The following is a 24,471-nucleotide window of genomic DNA, read 5'->3' on the forward strand; positions in this document are numbered from 1 at the left end:
TTGAGGGGTTCACCTGCTTAGTTAGACCCACAAGAGTGACTCCTGTACCCAGAACACAAATGCTGGTGCTCCTGTCCCTCTACACACTTTCCCTGGTCATCAAATCTCTGGGTGATTTCAGTTGTTCAAATAATTACTTATAAAATTCTTTTAAAGACATTCCTTATTCTTGGGACACTTTAAGTGTGTCTAGTTGCTTGTTCTTGTATAAGAAAGAGATATCACTTCTGTGAACCTTCTCAGCACCAGACAAATCTTTTTCTGTCCCTGAAGCAGGTGCTACTTTCTCTTACTAAAAGTAAGAATTGAATTTCTGGGAGGGCACCCTGTACTGCATTTGTATGGTGTTAGTTCTACTCAGAGCTTATCTAGAGCCCTGTGGTACTTACGACCGTGAGAACCTGAAGTATGGTGTTACAGAAGGGTGGTGGAAATAGGAGGATGGTCCATTTAGAGTGGATGGTGGGGGCTGGTGCCCACAGCTGTGATGGCACTCACAGCCTTTCTATTTTTAAAAGTTTCTCCCTTGGGGAGAAAAATAATATTTTCACTCAATCACCAAAGTGAGCCAAAAATCATACTGATGATACAGACACTATTGTGTGTTATCCTATTTCTTGGGTTGTGTGAATTACCTCCTGAAATGTGATGTGATGTTACAACAGAACCAGGACAGAGTGTGATGTTTGTGTAGGGGGGAGGGCATTATAGTGAAGGAGGAAGGGAATAAACCAACTTCCCAGTACCCCTAAAACTATGACTGTAGTGACAACTCTATTCCTTTCCTTTGGATATTGGTTCAATAAACAAGTTATTAAACGAAGAAACTTTCTAGTTTATTATCTAAAGTATTTGGTCCTAAATTCTATTGACTGTAAAAAAAATGAGTCGTTTCTTCTTTTGCTCGCACAAATTAATAAAAATAATTCTCCGGTGATTAGTGTGTTTATCTTTGTACCAATCCACTCTTAGTTTCACACTGTTATTTTTACAAAAGGTGGATAATTTTAAAACAACTATTTAAAGGCAATAAAAAGCATCCAAAGTAACAGAATTAGGAGAAAAGTTTACTCTTAAGAAACTGGTACTGTGACAGGTAAGAATTGTGAGTTTGTGGCCCTTTTCCCCAAAGGTGTTCCCCATGGAAAATTGCAACCTTACTAGCTCAAGGTGACAGGAGACAAAGTTCAAGCTAAAATTTTATAGATAGGATAAGGCAAGAATGAACTATAAAAGAAATATTTGATAAACTGGACTTCATTAGCAGAGGAAAAGATGCCCATTATTATTTATCAGAAAAATATAAGAAAAATACAATGAGATACCACTACATACCCATCAGAATGACTAAGATAAAAAAGACTTGCAATACCAAGTGTTGCTGGAGATTTAGAGCAACTCTCACAAGCTTTTGTTGGGAATGCAAAATGGTATAGCTACTTTGGAAAACAATTTGACGGTTTCTGATAAAGTTAAATATAAATTTACCATATGACCCAGCAACTCCACTCCTAGGTATTTACCCAAGAGAAATGTATATGTATAATGTATACTGAATACTCATAGTAGCTTTCTTCATAATATCCAAAAACTAGGTCCATGAATGAACAAATTATAGTCATCTAGATAACTGGATGCTCTTCAGTAATATAAAGGAACTAATTACTGGTAAATGCAGCATGAATGAATTTCAAAACCATGCTGAGTAAAAGATGCCACACACAAAAGTGTACATATTGTGTGATTCTATTTACACAAAATTCTAAATAATGCAGACTAAACTATGGAGACAAAGTAGACCACAGGAAACAGAGTTTGAAGGTGGGACAGAAGGACATCGACTACCAAAGTTCTCAAGAGAATTTTTGGAGAGACAGAAATCTCTATCTTGTCTGTGGTGGTAGTTACATGATTACCTTTGTCAAAAATCATTGCCTGCATTGTATTGTATATAAGTTATACTTGATGGACTTTTTTGGTTTTAGAGAGAGGAGGTAGGAAACATAAAATGCAGGATGATTCCAAAGGTACAGAACCTATCTTCCTAAAAATGGGATTAGCAGAGGTTCCTCAAACCTCCCTGTGAATACTTCATACAGTCCCATGAGCTGGGATGCAGGGCACAGGGCATAACCTTCAGGGCCATGTCCCAGCCTACTGTCCTGCTTAGGGCTTGGTTGGCAGAAGCAAGGGACAATTCTGGCTGCTGCTGGCCAGGTGAGTGTGCAAGTTAGTCTTTCTCCTCTGGTGTGGAAGAATTACACTGAGGGTTAAGTGTAAGAGTCCTGATTTGGGCCTCAGACCTAAGCTCATTTCCCCAGCCCAGGTTTAGCAGTTTAAAAAACAAATATATAACTGTTTAAACTGCTTAAAAGTCATGGGTGTGGTGGTTAATTTTTTATATCAACTTGACTGGACCACAAGGTGCCAGATATTTGGTTAAACATCACTCTGGGGTGTCTGTGAGTGTGTTTCTGGATGACATTAACATTTGAATCCATAGACTGAGTAAAGCAGATTGCCCTCTCCAGTGTGGGTGGGTACTACCCAATCTGTCAATGTCTTGAATAGAACAGAAAGCTGAATAAGGGAGAATTCCCTCTCTCTCTGCTTGTCTGTCTTTGGGGGGGGGGGGGGAGGTCCAGCAGTCGTCCTACCTTTGGATTTGGACTTGAACTAGAACTATATACCATTGGCTCTTCTGGATCTCCAAATTGCTGGCTGCAAAACTTGGATTTTTCAGTCTCCATAACTGCATGAGCTGATTCTTAATAATAAATGTCTTTATATACTATATATGTATATACTATATATGTATATATGTATATAATGCAATAATGTGTGTGTGTGTGTATATATATATACACACATATATATACACTATATATGTATGTATAATAATAATGAGTATAACCAGCTCCCTAGAGAGGCCTGGAAAGCCTTTTAGCATATCACACATTATACATATTGAAAATTGGTGGCTAAAGCACGCTGAGGCCTCCATCCACAAGAATTTTTCACATTCTGTATTTGATATTCTTTGGTACAAACTGAGAAAATAGATGCTGAATAATATGAACAGAGAGAAATTTGGAGGCCTAAAAACAAAAGAAAGAGTGACCTCTATCATTTGCATGTTAGATCAGTTCTATTACTTGAGAATACACCATAAAATTGGGATACTTTTTAATTCAGGAATGTAAGCATTTTGGACAGGGCAGATTTGCCCTTATCAGAGTGCCATCAAAAGGGATTCAGGTTCTATAATATTCTGTTGATAAACTGGCTGATTCCTGTACCCCTATCCTTATCCACCTATTTCATACCGACTCTGGGAGGTAAAATTCCCAGAATCAAATAATTTTGCATATCGCTCTCTTCCCCCCCCCCCCCCACATGGATGACCCTATCCTGTAATAGGCTCCAGAATGGAACTGAGAGTCTCACAAAATGCATCATAACAGAATCCATTAGCACTCCTAAAGAACAGATATAAGTTGTGAAGCATATTTAGCTCAAACTGTGTAATTTAAATGAGGAAGCCTTCACTTAAATACCTAGAGTTTGAAGCTCTCTTATGTGGTAACTCTTGGCTGTTTTACCTTTGGCTTGGAATACTCAGATCCTTTGCAATACCAATGTGAGAGATTTTCAGGGGCTTTATGTTGATTTTCCCAAGATAGGAGAAAATCATGGAACTGAATCCCTTTTCATAATTCTTCAGCATTGATTGGAGAGGAAATGTGTGTGGTCCCTTCTGCCTTTCACATTGAGAAAGCCTTAATGACGTCACTTATCCTAAATTGAAGTAGGCTTATCTATGGCAGCAGCTGCCTACTGTCTTCTTCCATTTCTAAAGCATTGTATCACTCAGTGGTTGGGGCTTGGTTGGCAGAAGCAGGGGACAATTCTGGCTGCTGTCTTTAGTGGTTCTGCTTCAACCCAATCTTTTAAATCTGTTTTTCTATTTTCTTCCATTCTTTAGCTCATACAAATAAAATTTTAATGTATTTTTATTTCTGTAGTTCAAACAATATGGAGTAAGAAACAATAATTGAGCAGGGAAAAAAAAAATAAATGAGGAAGTCTTTATAAATTGGTCTAATCTGTTCTAAAAAAGCATTACCGGGGCACCTGGGTGGTTCAGTCGGTTAAGTGTCTGATTTCGGCTCAGGTCATGATTTCCCAGTCCATGAATTTGAGCCATGCATTGGGCTCTGGGCTGACAGCTCAGAGCCTGGAGCCTGCTTCGGATTCTGTGGCTCCCTCTCTCTGCCTTTTCCCTGCTTGCTCTTCGTTTCTCTCTCTCTCTCTCTCTCTCTCAAAAATAAGTAAAAAATAAAAAAAATTTTTTTAAGTGCATTACCATACATAACAAGTTACATAACGTCAGACATATATTTGACATTTTCCAAAATTCTTGGGTAATACCTTCTTTTACAGTTTTTAAATCAAGTGTGAAGTTACTAAGAATTATGAGCAATTTCTCTATTGTTCAATATGCTGATTCTATATGACATTAGGAGTAACAGTCTTTCTGACAACTGACAGTCAATTGCAAAGGGACCATGTGTGTTAGGGTGTGGGGCCTCTGAAGGACCCTCTTAGGCTTTAAGCCTCTTCTGTTAATATTCATGGAACTGCATAATAGCTCATTCTGAAGGCCCTTCTTGGTGGCCAAGGTGACTGTTTTTATTGGTAAATTCAGAAATAGTAATAAAATAAAAGATTTGAAAATCCTCAAAGAAAACTAGAGTGAACAGTCTGCCTGATTCAACCACTGTTTGCAAATATTTATTTTTTCATCTCTAAACCTCAGAGTGTGTTTGATTTGAAGCACTGAAACAGCAATTGCTCTGACCGACAGAAAATTTTTATGCTGAATAAACCACCTCATAAGCTGAAGCTTAAACATTTAGGGTGAATGTCTTGACACAGCATTCCCTTGTGAAGCATCTGGAATTCTGGTTTTCAATTGACTTAATTTTCATGTCACTCCAGGAAAACTTCCTAGGACCTTAAGGAATGAAGCCCTTACATTTCAACATGCAGTTCCTTATGAAACAAAAAGTGTCACTTGTATCTCCCTAGGATGAAACATGAAGTGTTTACTCTTTCCTGATCTAATTTTTAAAAAGGATGTAGAATGCTGTTACCTGCTGGATATGCTAGTCTCCTCAGATAAAAAGACAAAGTGAAAAGCTGGACTAGTCTCTCTACCTCAACTCATTTCCTAAAATTATAGTTTTTATTTTTTGAGAAAGCCTATTTTACTCTAGTCATCCTATCCTTCTCTACAAATTAAAGAATAAGAAGGTAGTTCCACCTACATTAGAATCAACTGAATCTACACTAGCTTTAATTTATTGAAAAATGCAGCTTTTATATTGTCATGGTTCACACAGTGCTTAGTTGACCATAAGAGCTGTGGTGACTTCACAACATTTCTCCTCTCAGCTTTAAACTTTATGACTTGATCTACCACATTCTCTGCAGTATTTTCTGAATCCTCTTGATGTTCACCTTTGAAACAACAGGCATATAGGCATATCTCACATGAGTGGACTGAAACTGGATCCAGTGGCCAAAAAAACATCATCCACACTGTCAGCCATTCACCAGCCAGCTAGCAAGTTGTCAGCGACATGTATGGAGGAGCAGGTCTATGGAGTCAAATAGCTATTACTAGGCATAGTGGGACCAGTGGAATCAAAGGCAAACGCTCACACTTCTTTATATAACAAGACCAGAGGTTGTTTCCATTGCCCAGAATGCTTTTTTCCTGCTGATCTCATGGATCTTGCCTTCTCATCCTCCAGTCCTCACCTTAACCATTACCTCCCTTATAATACCTCCTTTAACTGCCCTAGCTAAGTAGGTCTTGTCCCAAGTCTATTATTCTCAATCATGGCACCTTTTTGGTTTGTTTGTTTCAGATAAGTATCACAATTTATAATACTACATGAATCTTTGTTTACTTTTTGATCACCTGTGCTCCCAGCTAGACTGCAAACTCTATTAAGAGAGAAACATTCCGTTCAATAGAGCAGATACCCAGCATGGTAGAATTTGGTTCCTAATATGCATGCAGTGAACATTTGATAAGTGGTTAAACAAATAATGAAGGTGTATATATTCTTAAAAAAAAAAAAAAAAAAAAAAAACTAAACTAAAAGGATATGCAACAATGTCTAGTTGTTTTGGAGGTTTAACTGATTTTAATTTTTATCTTTATTGATTTCTGTATTTATTTTCTATATGAAGATCTATTTCTCACAGAAAGATTTTTCAGATTTTAGAAAGAAATAGGAAAAGAAACAAATGGATAAAAATACTTTCATAAAATACAATTTATCTACTAAAACACAATTTTTTTTTAAATTTTGAAGGTAATTTTTACATAGCAGTGAATGTAAAAGCATATATTTGCTGAGTCATTCCAGGTGAACCTTTCTAGTACATTTTATGTGTTGCCCTTTTTGACTCCTAAAAATAATTGTTCCATGCTTATAGAAAAGGACAGATATCTTAAGATAAAATGGCAGATATTTTAGCAGGGACAATGTAAAGATGAAAACTGGCATCACATTTTCAACTTCCTATTCTTGGTAGAAGGACAGTTTTGGGATACATTGGAAAAGAAGTGATTACATTACATTACATTAACATTTTGTACTTAGTAAAAATTATAGGTAATTGTATCCCAAGCAGTAAAAACCAACTGACACTAAAAACTGGATGTAAACGGATTTAATTTTGTTTGCAATGTTTAAGAATATAGATAGTGATTAGAAAGGGTTTAGAAAAATGAATAAATAAAGTTTATTAAAGGAACAAAAACAGGTACATGGACTAAAAAACAAAAAAAAAATAAGTTCTGATTCCTTGAAAAAGAGAAATCTATTGGTTATCATTGATAGTTTCATGGCTATTGTTTGGAAGAGGAAGGATTGTTTTAAGGAAAACTGATCTTTTACTTCATCAAAACCTAGATAAGAACAAGAGAGTATGAGTTGAAGAGAATTCAGTCAACTATAAGGAAACGATCTTTTTCCTTTTATTTACCATTCTGGACATTTATTTTTCAATAAATTTTTTTAGGAAGAATTTTCTGATGTAGGGTGAGTCAACATTGAAAGGAGATTTGTGCAGTCATAGTACTATAGTCCTTGAAAATCACTGAAAATTCAAAAGTTTATTACTAGAGTAAAAAAGCAAATATTCTGCTGACCTTGTGTCAAGAAAATCAACACAGTGAATACTTCCAGCTCTGATGTTCTGTTATATCCTGCCAATATGGGGTAAGGCTAAGGACTTAGAAGAATCTAAGACAAATTGCAACTAAATCCCCACCCACCCAGTTTCCTCCACCCATCTCCCATACACTCTGCCCCAGGACAACTTGTCATTTTTCTTCAAATCATTTATCTGAGTATCACAGTGAAGTTCTGATTAGTTGAATGCTCATACACATGAAAGATCAAGTAAATGTGGTTTCAATATTGATTTGGCAAACCACATACCAAGAAAAGTAGATAGGGTCATTCCAAAAATTAATCACAGATTTTTGGGTGATAAGCAGTACAATGCCACACTTGCACAGAGCACAAATGTTTCATTTTTTAGATTTACGGTGATACAGAGCCGAGAGACATTTGCAAGAAATATTACCCAGTCGGTGGTCCTTGCTTTACTTACTATTGCTGTCAGAGCAAGCACTGATTCTGTGCTAAATTTCACTCACTCAAGCAAAAGGCCATAAATTTAATGTTAAGAAAATAACACTGCACCAAGCAAATTATTTTCAAGTCAGTGAGATCAATAAGTGTGTTGTAATTCTGATATGTTTGAATTATCCATATTGCTTTTCAGATCTCTTTCTGTTATTGATTGATCACACACCATATATTGTACTTCAAACCAATTCACATCTTAAGCTAGAAATGCTTAAACATTTTAAGATAGGTGTTTGCCCACAAGACTCACACCAAGACTTGCATCAAGAAATTATAAGCACTGAAACCAAAAGAACCAAATTGATCTGTGAAATGTCTATGTATTCGATATGCTTTAAGGCAAAGATTGAGTCATTGACGTTTTGATTGTCAAGTTTCTTACATTATAGGCCAATTCTTACAAGATCCTGCATATTTCCGAAATAACTATAGGCCTGCTATTCCATGGAGGTCTTGCTTTCTTACAAAATGAACCAATGGTAATTCTTCAGTCTTTCATGATGAAAGCAGCACTGAGAACCTTTATTACAATTTGCTATCAACTAGAGAGAAGAGAAAAGATAAGACATAGAAAGCCATCAAAGTTCTATAAACCAATTATTCTTATATGATGTGGTCTATTCAACATCAGTTGAGAGAAACTTATACTAAAGACTACCAAACCAAACCAAACAAAACAAAACAAAATGAGGCTTCTTCTAGGCTTGGAAATTCTCTACCAAGAGAAAAACAAACTAAGGACTCCCCAGGTCATTACAATAACTTAACTCTACACTGGATTTCAATCCTCCCTTGAAATATGTGTTCTTAATAACTTCATAGAGTCAGTCAGATTTATTCCCACTTGGTCTGCAGTGGCCAAATCTTAAAAATATGGGTCTTGTACGAACTCTTAAAAATAGGGTCTTGTAAATATTTTTCAACTTCCCCAACTGCAGAATTCCATTTTCTAATGCTAGAGTGTTCCCATTTTAGGATTTCCAATCCCTCTGTCCTTACTGGTACTAGTTCAAACTAAAAGTTTATTATTGCTCTGACTAGGGTGTCTGGGTGGCTCAGTCAGTTGAGCATCCAACTTTGACTCTGGTCATGATCTCAAGGTTTGTGAGTTTGAGCCCCATGTCGGGCTCTGTGCTGACAGCTCAGAGCCTGGAGCCTGCTTCAGATTCTGTGTGTGTGTGTGTCTCTCTCTCCCCTCTCCTGATCAAGCTCTATCTTTCTCTATCCCTCAAAAACTAATAAACATTAAAAAAAATTAAAGTCTCTGACTAAAGAAGAAATGTCAATAAACGAGTATTCACATTTGATGTCACCAAATGATCAAAGACCAACCTTAGTAGCTTTAGATAAAATGCACTTATCTTTCACTTAAATATCACTACAAGCAAAATATATCAAGACATAGTTGACGAGAAGATTGATAAATATTTACCAGGAAAAAAAACGAATAAATACTGAGTAGAATATTGGCTAAAAAACATCTATCTTGGAATAGGTCCAGGTTTTGGAGGAAATTAATTTATCAAAGAGATTCTGTATTTACTTAGGTACAGACTTTCATGAGGAGAAATTTGAGAAATTCTAAGAGCTTTTGTCTCCTATCAAGACTTACATATTTTGGCATCGGTTCCCATGGACCCTCCTCAACATACACAGAAAAACCATTCTGGGATCCTTATATCATTTAGTAGTTACCCAATGAGGTTAGAGCCTATTGTTCTCTATTCAAAGACTCTATGAAAACAAAAGAGGAGATTAAACTCTTTCATAGATAAAGAACTGGAATGACAGAAAATCTTTATGTATGACCAATGTCATACACTCCTGGAGCATTTTAAAATAGCAAGTTTCAATGACACCCCTTCCAAAAAAAAAAAAAGTATTAAGTTTCTTACTTGCTAAGTTTGCTTTGTTTAATGTTAAATTCCCACCATTCAATGCAAAACACTGTAGTTACAATTCTTTTTCTCCAGTTCCAAACTGCATTTGCTTCCTATTAGGGATTTATATGTGTGCATGTACTGACCCTACACTGTGATTATCCTTTACTCCTCTGCAAACTATTTCTCTACTTCTGCCGTAATTCCTTCTTCTTTCTTCCATCTATGAGTGAGAAGGCTCTGGCAGCTGACTCCTAGACCAACATCCCATGTTTCTGGATGGACTCTCAGAATCTGAGCATTACGGGAGGTGTAGTTCTGACATGGTTCCAAATCTCTTTTAAAAAGTGGTTAACCAGCTATGATACAGACAGGCCACAGGAACTACTTATAGTCACACATAACATTCAGTTATAATTGAAGCCCTCTGGTACAAAAAGAACTTGAAAAGTTGAACTTAGACCCCAGTTTTACCATTTATTATTTCATGAGTATGAACAAGTCATCTTTCTCCATATTTCCATTTTTTCCATTTTACAACTATAAAGACATGTGTTCTGCCTAAGGCCCTACAAACATCCAGCATACCTGGGCTCCTGTATCGACCCTGGGCTGTCGATACAGGAGCTTAAGAGGGCATCGTGTTCTAGAAAGTATTTGGAAAATAATTAGGTGCTATACTTGGGATTGCTTTGCACAAATTGCTGTGCCTGATGCTACAATGGATACACAGAAGTCACAACCTAGTAAGGGAGATAGTGCATGCACTCAGGAGTGATACATAGCAATTAGCACTACATGAGTACCAACTGGTGCCACAGTATACCACCAAAATATTGATCTTGTCAAAACAATGCATTATAAGTAGAGGAAAGTCTTTATTTTCTGTGTGGCCTGATCTTTTATACATTAAACATTGTCACTCCTATATTATAGTGTCTGAATTTAAACATTTAGATGAAGGGTAAAAAATTAGTATTTGCAGCTATCACATGCTAGCTATTTGTCCAATCTAGCCGTGTCACATTTTTGTATAGCAATGCTTATTTGGGCAATTATCATGATACTTAATTACGTTTTGCTTTATGGTTTCATAACAAGTGGCAAAGTTTTTTTTAAATATGTAGAGAATCTAAAATTAAGAATTATGGTCTTGCATTTAATAAAGTTAAAAAAAAATCATCAGATGAGCCAAAAATTCCAAATCATGGCTTAGATACACTTCTGAAATTAAATGTCCTATAAAATTAAAACAATAGACCATATATTCAACTGTTATGTAAAACAGTATAATGCTCTTTATAAATGTTATATATAAGATGTTATATAAATGTTAAGTATAAATGTTATGTAAAAGAGTATAATAGTACAAAGACCACTTTGTACTAAAAAATACAGTAAATATTTAGATTTTACCTTTTTTTTTTTTTTTTTTTTTTAGTATTTTAGCACAAAGGTAATAAAGCATTTGAGCCTGCTATTCAGCTTCTTGTACCTTTGATTTTTCAGGAAGTTTTTAGGAATGCATTAATTGTGAAAGTAGTAGAAAACTGATAGAAGAGTGCTGTGGGAATTGGCAGGAGAAAGAAATTTCTAGATGGGAGAATAATCGCTGAGTATCAAAAGAGAACTAGAATTTGAATTTAGGAAGTGAAAGGACATTCTAGATATAGTGAACTCCTTGATCAAAAGCCTTGGGAAAACACAGAGCATATGTGACTAAAGAAAGTGATGCATTCTGGAAAGCAATGGAAAATCATAGTTGGGAAGTTAGAAATAGTTGCAAAATAGGAAACAAGATTTCAAACACTCAACCTATCTCTTTGTAACCATTCTTCTCAATTTTGCCTACATATGTTTTCTTTTTCCACAGCTAAAGACACTTGGCCATCAAATTTATGCTCTGAACTCCACTCCCAGGCTTGAGATACAATTCTTCATCTGAGGAGGAGAAATTTAAGGGACTCAATCCAAAACACTGGAACAAACATCAAGTTATAGTTGCTGTTAATGCTTAAACCCTTGCCATTTGTAAAATAGGAAAAATGTGTATCTTAATTTGGGGATTCTTATTTGGTCCCTGCTGAGTGGGTCTCAGTTATGGTAACATGGACAGGTCTTGTTCCTTAGCCAGCTATTTTTTGGATTATCTGCCTATTATAATCTGACCAGTGTTTCAGACCATGTAGGAATGGAGTCATGTTTCCTCCTTTCTCCAGCCCACTGGTTTAGATCCTTCCATGTGATCCAAGTTATTCCAGTACTAACTATCTTTTTGTACTTAAAGATCTCTGAATATCACCAGCTTCTTAGTTTCCCATAGCTTTCCTTTGTCTACTTGTTGAACCCCAACTGCCCTCTCTTGGTTGGTCATTGTGACTATTGCCTACCCATAAGGGTACCATGTTCTTTCCATTGATCTGGTCTTTTTTGGTGGTGATCATAGTTAAATGAGTCTAGATCCTACCACCCAAATCTGCTACAATTAATAGGGTCATTCCAGTCATGAACTGACAGATGATATATTTTTTCCTCCATTCTAATTTTCTGAATTTTATAAAATATAGCCAACACATTGGACCTTTATCCAAGGTGCCATCATGAACTACTATACTAACTTCTTGCCATTTGTGGTATAGGCACTAAAATAACTCTTACCTTAAAAGAAAAAAAAAAGTGGTTGAGACATGAAAGTAGATGTATGTAATTTTTTTAGTAAAGAATCAGAAGCTTAGGTATTCAGATAATTGCCATTGGATGGCACATTGCTTCTATCAATGACAGAACAGTTACTGCATTTGTGTTTCTTGGAGCCAGTCCTCACTTAGAGTGCACAAGTGGATGATAATTGATGGTATGTATTTTATAAGTATGTGATCACACAGCAGGGAGTGAGGGTGGATCAGTTGCTCAACCAAATTCCTGAACCTACACTATCTGGAGAACTGATATTGGGCATTAAGGGAGCAGCAAAGCAAGTAAAATATACTAGCCTACTTCCACAAACATCCAAGAGCAATGGTGGACAACCCTGGCTAAGATCAGGATCAGCTGAACAGCTTTTAAAAGCAACAGATGCCCAGGCGATAAATCCTAGAGTCTTGGGGTGGAGTGGGATTCTGAGGAGAGACCAGGGTTAGAATTCACTACTCCATGGTCAAATTGGGGAGTAGGCAAAGATTTATGAAATCAGCATCCAAAGACAGGTTAATATGCACAGCAGCCAGACATGTTTGCTTTTGACAAAGATAAACCATATGGGGATTTAAGAAATTCTATTATGTTACAGTTTGCCATTTGTCTATTTCCTGCTCTTTATATCATTTCAGAAATTATCCAAACATTGTAAAAATCGATGAATCCTAAACAACCCTGATGATAAAAAGCACCTGCGACTCTCTTTAAAAATACAAAGTCCAGGGCCATAACGTAGTGTCACTGAATCAGACTTTCCGAGGAAAACGCCTAGGAAGCTGGATTGTAGCAAGTGTCCCAGGTGATTCTTATCATTGAGGAAGTTTGGAAAACACTGATCTGGATACTGAAGACTGGTGGACTTTGAACTTGCTTGTGATCTGGGGCCTGTGAGCACATGACAAACACATTTTAAGAGGCACACACAAGTTTGAAGCTCTCCCACTGCCTGTACTGTGGTCACCCAGATGTCTTTATAGTTCCTTGACTATTCCATGCCTATTCCCACACCAGAGACTCTGCTTCTGCTGTTTACCAGTCTGGAAACTTCTTCCCCCAACTATTTATCCTTTGCCACTTTTTCAGAAAAGCCCTCTCAGCTCTGACTAACTAGATCAGGTGACCTGTTAAAAATGTTTTGCACTCCATGCTTAACTTCATAATAATCATTACTGTTTCTGTTTATCTATCTCTAGTGATAATATTTTAGTATCTGTCTCCTCTACTAGATGGTAAACCCCCATGGGATGGGACATGGCTTATGTGTTCACAGCTTTATCTCCAGTATTTCACAACAGCAATGAATGCATACATGAATGAATACATGAATGAATAAAAGTGCTCAGTGTCAGCATATAAAGATGGAGCAAGGTCATAAGGAGAGAACTGTGAGAATGACTGAGATCAACAATGCAAAGCTGGAAGGCTTCAGAGGCAGCAAGGATTATGCTGGGCTCTAAAGCAAGCTGCAAGGGGACTGGCATAACACAGAGGAGCGGAAACATGCCAGGTGGGCGGAAGGCTCCACGAATGCCCTGGAGAAGAGAGACAGTGTTTGCGTTCTGAACAAGGAGCCAGGCTGCTTGAATTAAGCAGAGAGAACAATCAGGCTATGATGAAAGTGGAGGACAGTTAGATAAAGAGTGACTCATGATCAGTTCTGATTTGACGTAAGCAGAAACTCAGAGATCCTGCAGGGTTCAGAGAAGGAGAGAGATGATCAAAACAGAGCTTGCAGGGGATGACTCACACTCTTTGTGTAGGACTGAATGAAGGGATAGGACTAAAGATACGTGAAACCAGCCAGGAGGCTGTGGCAATCAAATTGCAGTGCAATTAGGAATCAAAATGGGTGCTCTGTTTTATTTGGGTATGTCCTACCTAGTGTCACAAAAGTTTGACGCACCTGGGTGGAAATATGATATAACAGCCATAGAATACAGGAAGGGAAGGGTCCTAAGAGCTAATCAGTAAGGTTTGGACTAACTTCCATAGAAGAAGAGGGAAGAGAATCAATGAAGATACTAGTTTGTAGACCCAAAAGGCTGCATGCTGCAAAATGGGATGGAGAAATACAAAGGCAGGGAAGTGTGAGAACAAGAGAAAATAACGAACTCCGTTCTTAGCATGAATTCATAGTATGACATTTCAGGAAGCCTATCCTTTATTCAAGAGGGATTATAGGACATGAAAAAGGGCCCAAGAATAAGAAAATCTGTTACTTCAGGACCATGATCTCTGAAATCTGAAAAGATAACCCATGGTTATGAGGGTGCTGGAGGGGATAGTAACCTGCCCCCAACTCCACCCCTGGATGCTGGTCTCCCTGCCTCTAATCTCCTGTTTTAGCATTTCATATGCATCTGCCAAAGTGCTCGTCTATAATTCAGATATAATCATATCTCTGCCTTGCTTAACATCTTTAAATGACTGTTTAAAACTAAAACCTTCAGGATGAAGGGCAGATAGATTTGCTAGCACAAAAGTTCCTTTAGAATGCGTCCCCTGCCCCTCCCTTCTTTTTTCTCTCTCTTCATGGACAGTGTATACTTTTTATATCAGTAATCTGTTCATTTCCCTGAATGATATGTGCTCTCTCTTCCCTCCCTACCTTGGTAAGTGGCATTACCTATAGCTAAGTTATCCTTACCACCCTCTTGTTGCCTGATAACTTTCATTCGTTTTTCAAAACTTCAATCATCAGCCCCTCTGGGAAGTCTTCCCTTGATTCCCTCTGCACCTCTCCCATGTGCTTACATAGATGATTGGAAAACTCAAATTTTTGTGCTTTTTATTTTAATTCTAACTAAAATGTGATCTTCCTTAAGGCAAAGATGGTGTCTTTCATGCCTCTATTTTTTATGCCTAGCACAGTGCCTGATACATTGTTTGAAGAAAAAAAAGTAAGGACAGAAGAAAGAGGAGAGGACAGAAGGAGCAAAGGAAGTAAGGGATAGCTTTTCCTCCCACCAAAAGCTCTACTAAAAGGTTGAGAAGACAGGGAGAGAGGTTAGCTGGGACACCCCAAATTGAAGGATACTGAGTAAATTAAATGTCAGATTCATGGTACCTATTACACAGCATGAACTATTTATAATTCCTCATCATTTTAATAATTCCATGTGGAGCACTGTGTTAATCATTGATGTTAGACACTGTGCTGGTAAAGTTAGGTGGTATAAAAATGAGTAAGTTTCGGTCTCTGCCCCAAGGCTATCACAGTTCATTTGGGGAGACATATGTTGAATTGATGCCTGACCAAGGCACATGCAGTACAGAAGAGGAAGGAGCCAAACATTCTGGACAGTAGTGTGGTTCGTGGAGGTTTCAAAAGGCCAGTGACTCAAAGGGATGAGTAGACATGTGCCAGGGTTAAAAAGGGAGAGAAATCCTGGATGGCCCAGTCAGTTAAGCAACTGACTCCTAATTTCAGCTTAAGTCATGATTTCATGGTTCCTGGGTTTGAGCCCCACCATGGGCTCTGAGCTGACAGTGCAGAGCCTGCTTGGGATTCTCTCCCTCCCTTTCTCTTTGCCTTTCTCAAAATAAAAAAAGAAACTTAAAAAAAGTGGGGAGGGGAGGGAAAGCATTCCAGAGAAATGACCGAGATATCTTGGGGAATGGCAGAGTTTGGAATGACTGCATTTGGCCAAATACTCTTCATTTGTTATTTTTAGGAGCTTGGAGGATACAGAGATAATGAAATATAGTTTCATATTCCTTCTCAATACCCTAAACTTGTTAGTTTTTCCACTTTCTCCTTCTTTTGCAATACCCCTTGCTATCTTCCTTCTGTCTTTTCCCCACATCATGTTTGTTCAATGTACTGATCGGTTCTGCTCTTCTCATTCTTCTTTGTTTCTCCTCACTGCAGTGTCTAAAGCAGTTAATCAACCCCCTACCTCCAGAAAACAGTTCATGACCATCTACTCCCATTAGAGCATGTCAAGGGGATAGGGTGGTGGTCTCTATTCGCTGAACACTCATAGTATACTCCCTCTGACAGGCATATGGTTAAATAAGTTTTCTGATTACCATGTTGCATGATTCATCATAATTCATCATGTCATTAAAGGACTCTTCTGATCATTCTGAAAAGAAACAATGCATGCCAATTTAACGGACACCCTGGCTAGATGATATTAATAGATAATCTTGCCATCTAAGTTGAATGTTTGGGAAAGGAGACAATACTGCCATAGCACATCCCTAGCACTGTTACTACACATGTCTCTCTTGGACACAGAAGTGAGTCTTGGGTTGACCAGTCTTAGATCCAGCCTATGGTTGCTCATGTTTAAAGGCTTTTTGTGAACCTGGAGGCTCCTGTGGGAGGTCATGGACCTAACATGGGCTAAGCAACTAACATGTACCAAGTTCTTTGCTTGGTGCCCTTAATATTTCACTCATTCTCACCAAGAAGAAATGCATGGTAATTCTTCTAGTTTTCTAGATTAGTTATCATAATGGTAGATATCTTAGGTATTTCACTCAAAGTAACAAGTACCTCATAAATAAGTAGAGAAGCTGCCATCTGAATTTGAGTATATAATACCAAGGATGCTGTTTTCCTGGTATGTTTGTAGGCATTTGTTCTTTTCTTCCCAGCAAGCATCACTAGCAAATCATGACAGTATCACCCCCATGATTGAATATAGTCTCCGAAGCATTGAAAAGAAGTTCTCCAGATGCCCCCCACCAATTAATGGGAGCATCCAAGCTCAACAAGATTGCTTTCTATAATTATTGCTTTGACCTTACCAGCGTTTCTATATTATAGAAATAAGCAGCTGAAGAGATCAAGAAAGTAGACCTAAACTATAGAGACTTTTCAGCTTTACAGCTGAACCATACCTACATAGTCTCATTCCTTGAGAAAGGGCCCCTCCTACCCAGTCACATGTTCTTATTCTGCCCACATTTGCCATCTTATCTCTCTCAGATTAGTCATAAAATTATGAGCTGCTTATGTGTCAATGCCAAACTGCCAATTGTTAGTCCTACCTCACAGTAGCATTTTAAACAGTCTCTTCTCCTCAAAAGCCATTTATTCAGACATACTTTATGTTTGAGAATAATTGGACCCATTAGCAATCTAACTATCCCTATTTACCTCTTTGCATTTCCCCTTATTAGAGTGGATACATTACTATATAGGGAGAAAAGAAGTGGTAGATTATAGAATGGCTTTAAAAAAATTTTTTTAAGTTTATTTATTTGCTTTGAGAGAGAGAGAGAGAGAGAGAGAGAGAGAGCAAGCTGGGGAGGGGCAGAAAGAGGGAAAGAGAGTGAATCCCAAGCAGGCTCCTCACTGTCAGCGCAGAGCCCAATGCGGAGGTTGAACTGACCAAACCATGAGATTATGACCTGAGCCGAAATCTAGAGTCGGATGCTTAACCTTAAGACTGAGCCACCAAGGTACCCCAAGATTATAGTATGACTTCTAATCTATTTACCGGCAGTGTTTTCTTTCACCTGAGAGAAATCCAGAAGCCTTTCTCTAGTAACACTGAGAGTTTAACATACATAGAGCTGCCTGGAAGTGAGTTAAATGCTCACACATGGGTATGCTTATTCAATTCTCAAATAGCCTTGTAAAGCTGTTGCTGTTAGTACCCCATTACACAGATGAGAACATTGAAGCTTTTAACAGACAAAAGTAATTTTCCTGAAATCACAAAACTAACTAAGAAAAGATGTCTGTATTTGTACCTGAGAAATTTGTCTGCACACTTTTTAAGCAGCGTGTTATACTGTTTCCCTCCATTCACCACACACAGCCCCCTCTGTTTCTTACTTACTCTGTTTCTTACCTACTGCCTAGCATACAATGTAGCCATAGACAATAAAGGAGGCTGTTACCAGAACATAATTAATTGTGAAAGTGATTCAGAACCATTTGAAGTCTCCACCCCAGCCATAGGGCCTCCCTCTCACCCATTCTGTGGAGATCAAGCTCTATAGCCAAACGGAGGAAACTGCCTCTTGAGGCCCTTTTTATTCTTGGGCAACTAAATATCTTCTAGTCCAAAAAAATGCAGAATATACTCGGATCTCCTCTATTCTTGGATTTGATACCTTCTCACAGATGTAGCTCACTGTGCACTCTGGAACAGCCTTGCTTATGGCTGGATTTTAAGGTGTCTTTCCCAGCTTAGGTCAGATCTGCTGAGGGTTTTATTCTAGAGCTAAACTCTGGGATTCTGCTTTGTCTTTGTGTCTTATACTAGGTCTAAAAATTTCCTTAAAACAGGCAATCTAACAGTGATAGCTCTGAGTAACACCTACATGTCCTATCTGTAAAACTATAGTTTTATAGTTTTATAGTTTTATAGTATTTTTGGACCTTTATGTCCATCTTGCTTTCGTCACTAAAACTTTCCCATTCCATTACCTAGGAAACAAAAAAGATTAATAGTTATTTAAGGGGTGCCTGGGTGGCTCAGTAGGTTAAGCATCCAACTTCAGCTCAGGTCATGATTTCTCAGTGAGTTCGAGCCCCATGTCAGGCTCTGTGCTGACAGTCCAGAGCCTGGAACCTGCTCCAGATTCTGTGTCTCCCTCTCTCTCTGCCTCTCCCCTGCTCGTGCTCTCTCTCTCTCTCTCAAAAGTAAATAAACATTAAAAAAAATTTTTTTAAAAGATTAATAGTTATTTAAATCGCTATGGAAAAATCCATCAAGCTTAGGCAGCTCAAAATTCCTAGCACTTTTCACTTGTGGTGGGAAGTTTTCATTCATAGATTGCTTTATTGTGGCATGGGCTCCATGAAGGAAGTGATATCATGTTTCATAATGGGGGATGGCAGGTTGACTTTCCCATATAGGTCACCTCTCTGGGATTCACAATATGGGTGTGCTCAGGCCATTCCTTACTGATTCAGTCTTCAATCCAAGAATCCATAAACAACTCTTGATAATCCCTAGCATATTAACTATCAGCACCTTCAGTGAATACTTTAGATCTGAAAATGAAAAAATGTTTACAGGATTGGACCTAGAAGTGGCTAAGGAAAAAAATATATATATGTATATAAAAAGTAGGAGCAGATCAAAGATCAGTTCAACATACTTCATGAATTTGCCTGGGGCTACTCCCTTTAGAGAACTCAAATTCATCTTTGGCATGGGTGACTTATATTGCCAATCACCTGACTTGACATGAAAAGGTAGAGAATGGCATCAGACTAGTGCCATCTGGTATCATTGTTCTTTTTTGAGAACCAAAAGTAAAATTAAAATGTAAGGAGGAAAACAATGAAGATTGTAGTTGGGAGAAATGAAAAACACATTTTGATGTTTATTTCACTGGTCTCACAAGGCTAACTTTGTAACAAACAGAGGGATGCGGTAGATTAAAAACTAGCATTAAAATAAAGAAATACAGAAATGAATCAAGTATTTAGACATGGAAATATACAGATCTTCCACTTTAGTTTGTACAGCTGTTTGTTTTTAAAGCATAGAACTGTTCATCTAAAATAGAGTTATAAACCAAAATCATCTTGGAGACCCATGAAATTCTTCTTCTAAAATGGTTCCATTTTCTTGGTTGAGGCCCAAATTATTCTGATCACATTAGTTTGTCTTGGATAATATTGGTTCAGTTGAATTATCTAATCATTATTGCCATCTCACTCAGAGAATTTGTTTTGTCATTTTCCCACAATCTAAAAGACTTTAAAAAAAAAAAAAAAAAGAAAGACTTTAATGCCCACAGTATTGTTTATAAAAATAAAGGTCAAAATCATTTTTACAATTGCTTAATACAAAGATTTTTCTAGTCTTGGAAAGAGCTGTGTGTTCTAATTCTGGCAAATCTACAGAGAATTCAGAGAATTCTGTTAGCCTTTTCCTATTTTCTTAGAATATTGTGATAAAAAAGAAACATGGGTTGGCACTTATTTTAACCTATAGAAGGGCAAATAACACATTCAAAATAATAAAATATGAACAACTCAATATTCAAATAAGTTCCTTGGGGTGATTTGGAGAATCTGCTAAAATTTTGAAGAGGATGACTGGAAGATGCTAGACGTGACATTTCTCTGCATGCTTCTAGAGAAAAAAATCATTAATGATAAAGAAGGAGAATACCTTCTCAACATTTTGGAGGAAACAAACATATATATATAGGGTAGGTATATATTAGGTAGATATATATATATATATTAGGGTAGACCAGGGAAAGTTCAATATAGTGTCAAGGTAGCTAATTTCACTCCCTGCTGATTCTCTCTGCTGAGAATCAAGATGGTTCATGAAGATCCTTCAGAAAGTGAATGTAAAACTCTTCATTTGATTTAACCCTGGTTAATTTCAACGGTAACCTGTACAACTATTGGCCTAAATCACTAAATTATTTGCAAACATGGTCATTTTTTTAATGAATAGAAAATGTTTTATTTTGTTTTGTTTTTGAATCATTGACCATATACTTGAAGATTTTTTTTGGGTTGAAAAGGAGTATATTCCATATTAAAATCTTATTTAGTAATTTCTGAGGTTAATCCCCCGTAAAGGGAATGTGCACATCACATCCAGTCTTCATCAGGGGCCATTACATTAAAAATAATTTCTGAATTTCCCTGCAAGGTTTTAAAAGGTTTAATTTTGTCACTTGTATACAGACTAAATGCAACATTTCATGGATCCAGAACTTAAAATAAGAGGATGCCACAGACTGAATGTTTATGTCTCTCAAAATCATATGTTGGAACCTAATCCTCAATTCTATGGTATGAGGAGGTGGGGGCTTTGGGAAGCAATAAAGTTTTGAAAACAGTGGTTAGGTCATTAGTGCCCTTATAAAAAAAAAAAAAAAAACCCAGACAGATTTTTTGCCCCTTTTACCACGTAAAGACACAGAGAAAAGAAAATATCTACCAGGAAACTATTTTTGACCATACATTGAATCTTCCATCACCTTGATCTGAGACTTCCCAGCCTCCAGAATTGTGAAAAATAAATTTCTGTTTGTAAGCTATGATCTATGGCATTTTGTTATAGCAGCGTGAGCTGACTAAGGGGAGGGGAGTAAGGAGGTAAAGAACTCATTTCCATGGTAATCCAAGGAAAGAACATGCATAATTTAGACATGGTTTGTTAATAAGAATATACTAAATTCCTGCAATTTTGAAAAAGAGAAATTTACAAGTAGAACATATATTTTGTTCTTGTTTTTGTTCTTTAAAAAAGGCCAAACAAAAGAATAGGGAAAAGATGAAATAAGTTTGTGAGTTGCAGACTGTAGTTGGGTAACGAAAATAATAAAATATCATTACTTGAGTGTGTATTTGTGTATGTGTATGTATATATTTGGTTTTATTAAAAACCATCTCTTATCTTTTTTAGAAGTATGAGATATACACTAAAAAATAAAAACAAATAACTGGGTTGAACAGAATTAAAGGTTATCATTGATATTACTATCAAGATTAACATTTTAAATTCTTCCTTAATCTTGCTATAGCTAAAGTCAAACAGATTTTTCCATTAGAAACAACACAACAACACTGCAGACATTTCACCAAGCTTAAGTGTGAAAAGAGTCCAAAGCAAACATAAATTGAGGCAATAGCCAACCCCAAAGTTTCAAATCCTATTAAAAAGAATGCAGTGGTGTTGAAAATTCCATGGCTTGAAATACAGTGATGCATCCAGTTGTTTTATTTTATAATTTGTAATTAAATTGGAATTATCAAGATATATTTTGGCCTTCCAAATAATCTGATAAATATTAAAAGACCTTGAAATGTTAATCATTGCAAATAAAATTAGTTATGTGGAGATTATTTCCAGAAAAAAAATCATTTGATTGTTTTACTTACAGTCAACTCTTGTTGGAAGGCAACAGTCCCCTCATTTTCACTTACAAAACAAAGTACGCATGCAGTCATTTGATTGTTTGGGCTTTTAAATTTGGCTCTGAATCCTTTGGAGTATAATCCCTTTACTGGAAATTCAGTTAAAGTAACTCCTTCTATCTCTAAATGCTAACCAGATAAACCACATTTCCTGCTTTCACTCCCTTCTCCACCTCTCTGCAGATTTAGTGCTGATTGGCAGTGAAGATTATAGCCTTTGACAACAAGGCAGGTTGATGACAACAGTCATCTTCTATCATTTGGCATCTATTTTCCTCTCTTTTTTGTTCATCTACAACTATTGTCAACTCCGGCTGCTCATTAGACACCTGGAGGGCTTTTTAAAACCGTTTCCTCCCCTTTCCTAAGACATTTTTATTTAATAGGTCTGGGGTGGAATCCAAATAATAATATTTTAAAAGAAACTTCTCAGGTAATTCTAATGTGTAAACAGAATTGAAAACGCTCTGTTTACTGGGAGTTAGGATGCAGGGCAGGAACCAAGGCGCAGAGTGGCCTCCTGATAACCAATCAGGAAGCTCTGAGCCTCTCCTCAGTGAACCAATCGGGATAATCTGAACTTTAGTGAGCCAGTTGCCTGTTACTGCGTGGAATAGACTCTAAGACCTCACTCTCTCAACTGGAAAGTGCGCAGAAATCACCCACCATCTTGTTAAAAGGTGGTTTCTGATTTGGTACATCCATATGGCACCTGAGAGTCTGCATTTCTAACATGGTTCCAGTGATGTGGCAGCTACCCTTACACAGTTCACACTCTGAGTGGCAAGTATTTAGGATAAATCTGGTCCCATAATAAAAATGTCGCCAAGTTTCTTTCAAAAGAATGTGATACTGATACAAAAGGGCGTAGCACACAGTTATAATAATGAAACTTTAGAAACAAATGTCTAATAACAGGGCCAATGTGAAGGGATGATAGTCAATATGCGTTTTCAAAAAGTTGTGAGTAGCATCGAAAAATCAGTAAAATATACGATGAAAAAAGTAAAATATAAAATTATATGTAACCTACATAGGAAAATCCCAATTACATTCAAGTGGATGGAAACAGACTGAAAGAAAGTAATCCAGTATGTAAACTGTGAATGCAACAGGTTTTGTGATTATGAGCAACTTTATTTTCTGTCTGTATTTTTCATTTTATTCAATTAATACTTTTTATCATTATAATAAGATTAAAACATATTAAGCAAGAGATCGACCTGAGATGGCGACTGTAGAACCGGAAACCACCCCTACTCCTAATCCCCCGCCTTCAGAAGAAAAGAAAACAGAATCTAATCAGGAAGTTGCTAACCCAGAACACTGTATTAAGCATCCTTTACGGAGCAGATGGGCACTCTGGTTTTTTAAAAATGATAAAAGCAAAACTTGGCAAGCAAACCTTCGGCTGATCTCTAAGTGTGGTACTGTTGAAGACTTTTGGGCTCTGTACAACCACATCCAGTTGTCTAGTAATTTAATGCCTGGCTGTGACTACTCACTTTTTAAGGATGGTATTTGAGCCTATGTGGGAAGATGAGAAAAACAAATGAGGAGGACGATGGTTAATTACATTGAACAAACAGCAGAGATAAAGTGATCTGGATGGTTTTTGGCTAGAGACACTGCTGTGCCTTATTAGAGAATCTTTTGATGACTACAGTGATGTTGTATGTGGGGCTGTTGTTAATGTTAGAGCTAAAGGTGATAAGATAGCAATATGGACTGCTGAATGTGAAAACAGAGAGGCTGTTATACATATAGGGAAGATATACAAGGAAAGGTTAGGACTTCCTCCAAAGATAGTGATTGGTTGTCAGTCCCATGTAGACACAGCTACTAAGAGGGGCTCCACCACTAAAAATAAGTTTGTTGTTTAAGAGGACACCTTCTGAGTATTCTCATAGGAGACTGCATCAAGAAATCGAGATTTGGGAGCTGAACCAAAGCCTCTTCGAAAGCAGAGTGGACTGCATTTAAGTTTGGTTTCCATCTAAATGTTGCTAAGATGTAAGAGAAGTCTCATTTGCTTTTGCCTTGTACTTCTGTGTTCACGGTTTTTTGTTTTTGTTTGTTTGTTTGTTTTTTGCTTAAGAGTGTCCACTACCCCAATCAAAGAATTACAATACACATCATCCCCAGAATCCATGAATGTGTTCCTGGCCCACTCTGTAATAGCTTACTAGGATTACCATTATAAACACATTTTACCCATCTACAATATTCAAAAAAGAACTTGCATTTCTGTACCTTAAAGGAAAAAAAAATTCTGTTTATGTTCCATTGTGTGCAG

At 37.1% G+C, this 24,471-nt stretch overlaps 1 long non-coding RNA gene and 1 pseudogene across 1 annotated transcript in view; one reads left to right on the forward strand and one right to left on the reverse strand.

Annotated features, from left to right (window-relative positions):
- Nucleotides 1-22,245, reverse strand: part of LOC122220128 — a 221,820-nt gene extending 199,575 nt beyond the window's left edge. The window contains exon 1 of the long non-coding RNA XR_006202689.1: nt 22,140-22,245. This is a non-coding gene — a long non-coding RNA (uncharacterized LOC122220128). The remainder of the gene's footprint in view (nt 1-22,139) is intronic.
- Nucleotides 22,246-23,403: 1,158 nt separating this feature from the next.
- LOC122220126 lies at nt 23,404-24,073 on the forward strand (annotated as a pseudogene).
- Nucleotides 24,074-24,471: the final 398 nt, after the last annotated feature.

The sequence above is a fragment of the Panthera leo genome, chromosome B2, assembly GCF_018350215.1.
Source record: "Panthera leo isolate Ple1 chromosome B2, P.leo_Ple1_pat1.1, whole genome shotgun sequence".
Classification (NCBI taxonomy): Eukaryota; Metazoa; Chordata; class Mammalia; order Carnivora; family Felidae; genus Panthera; species Panthera leo.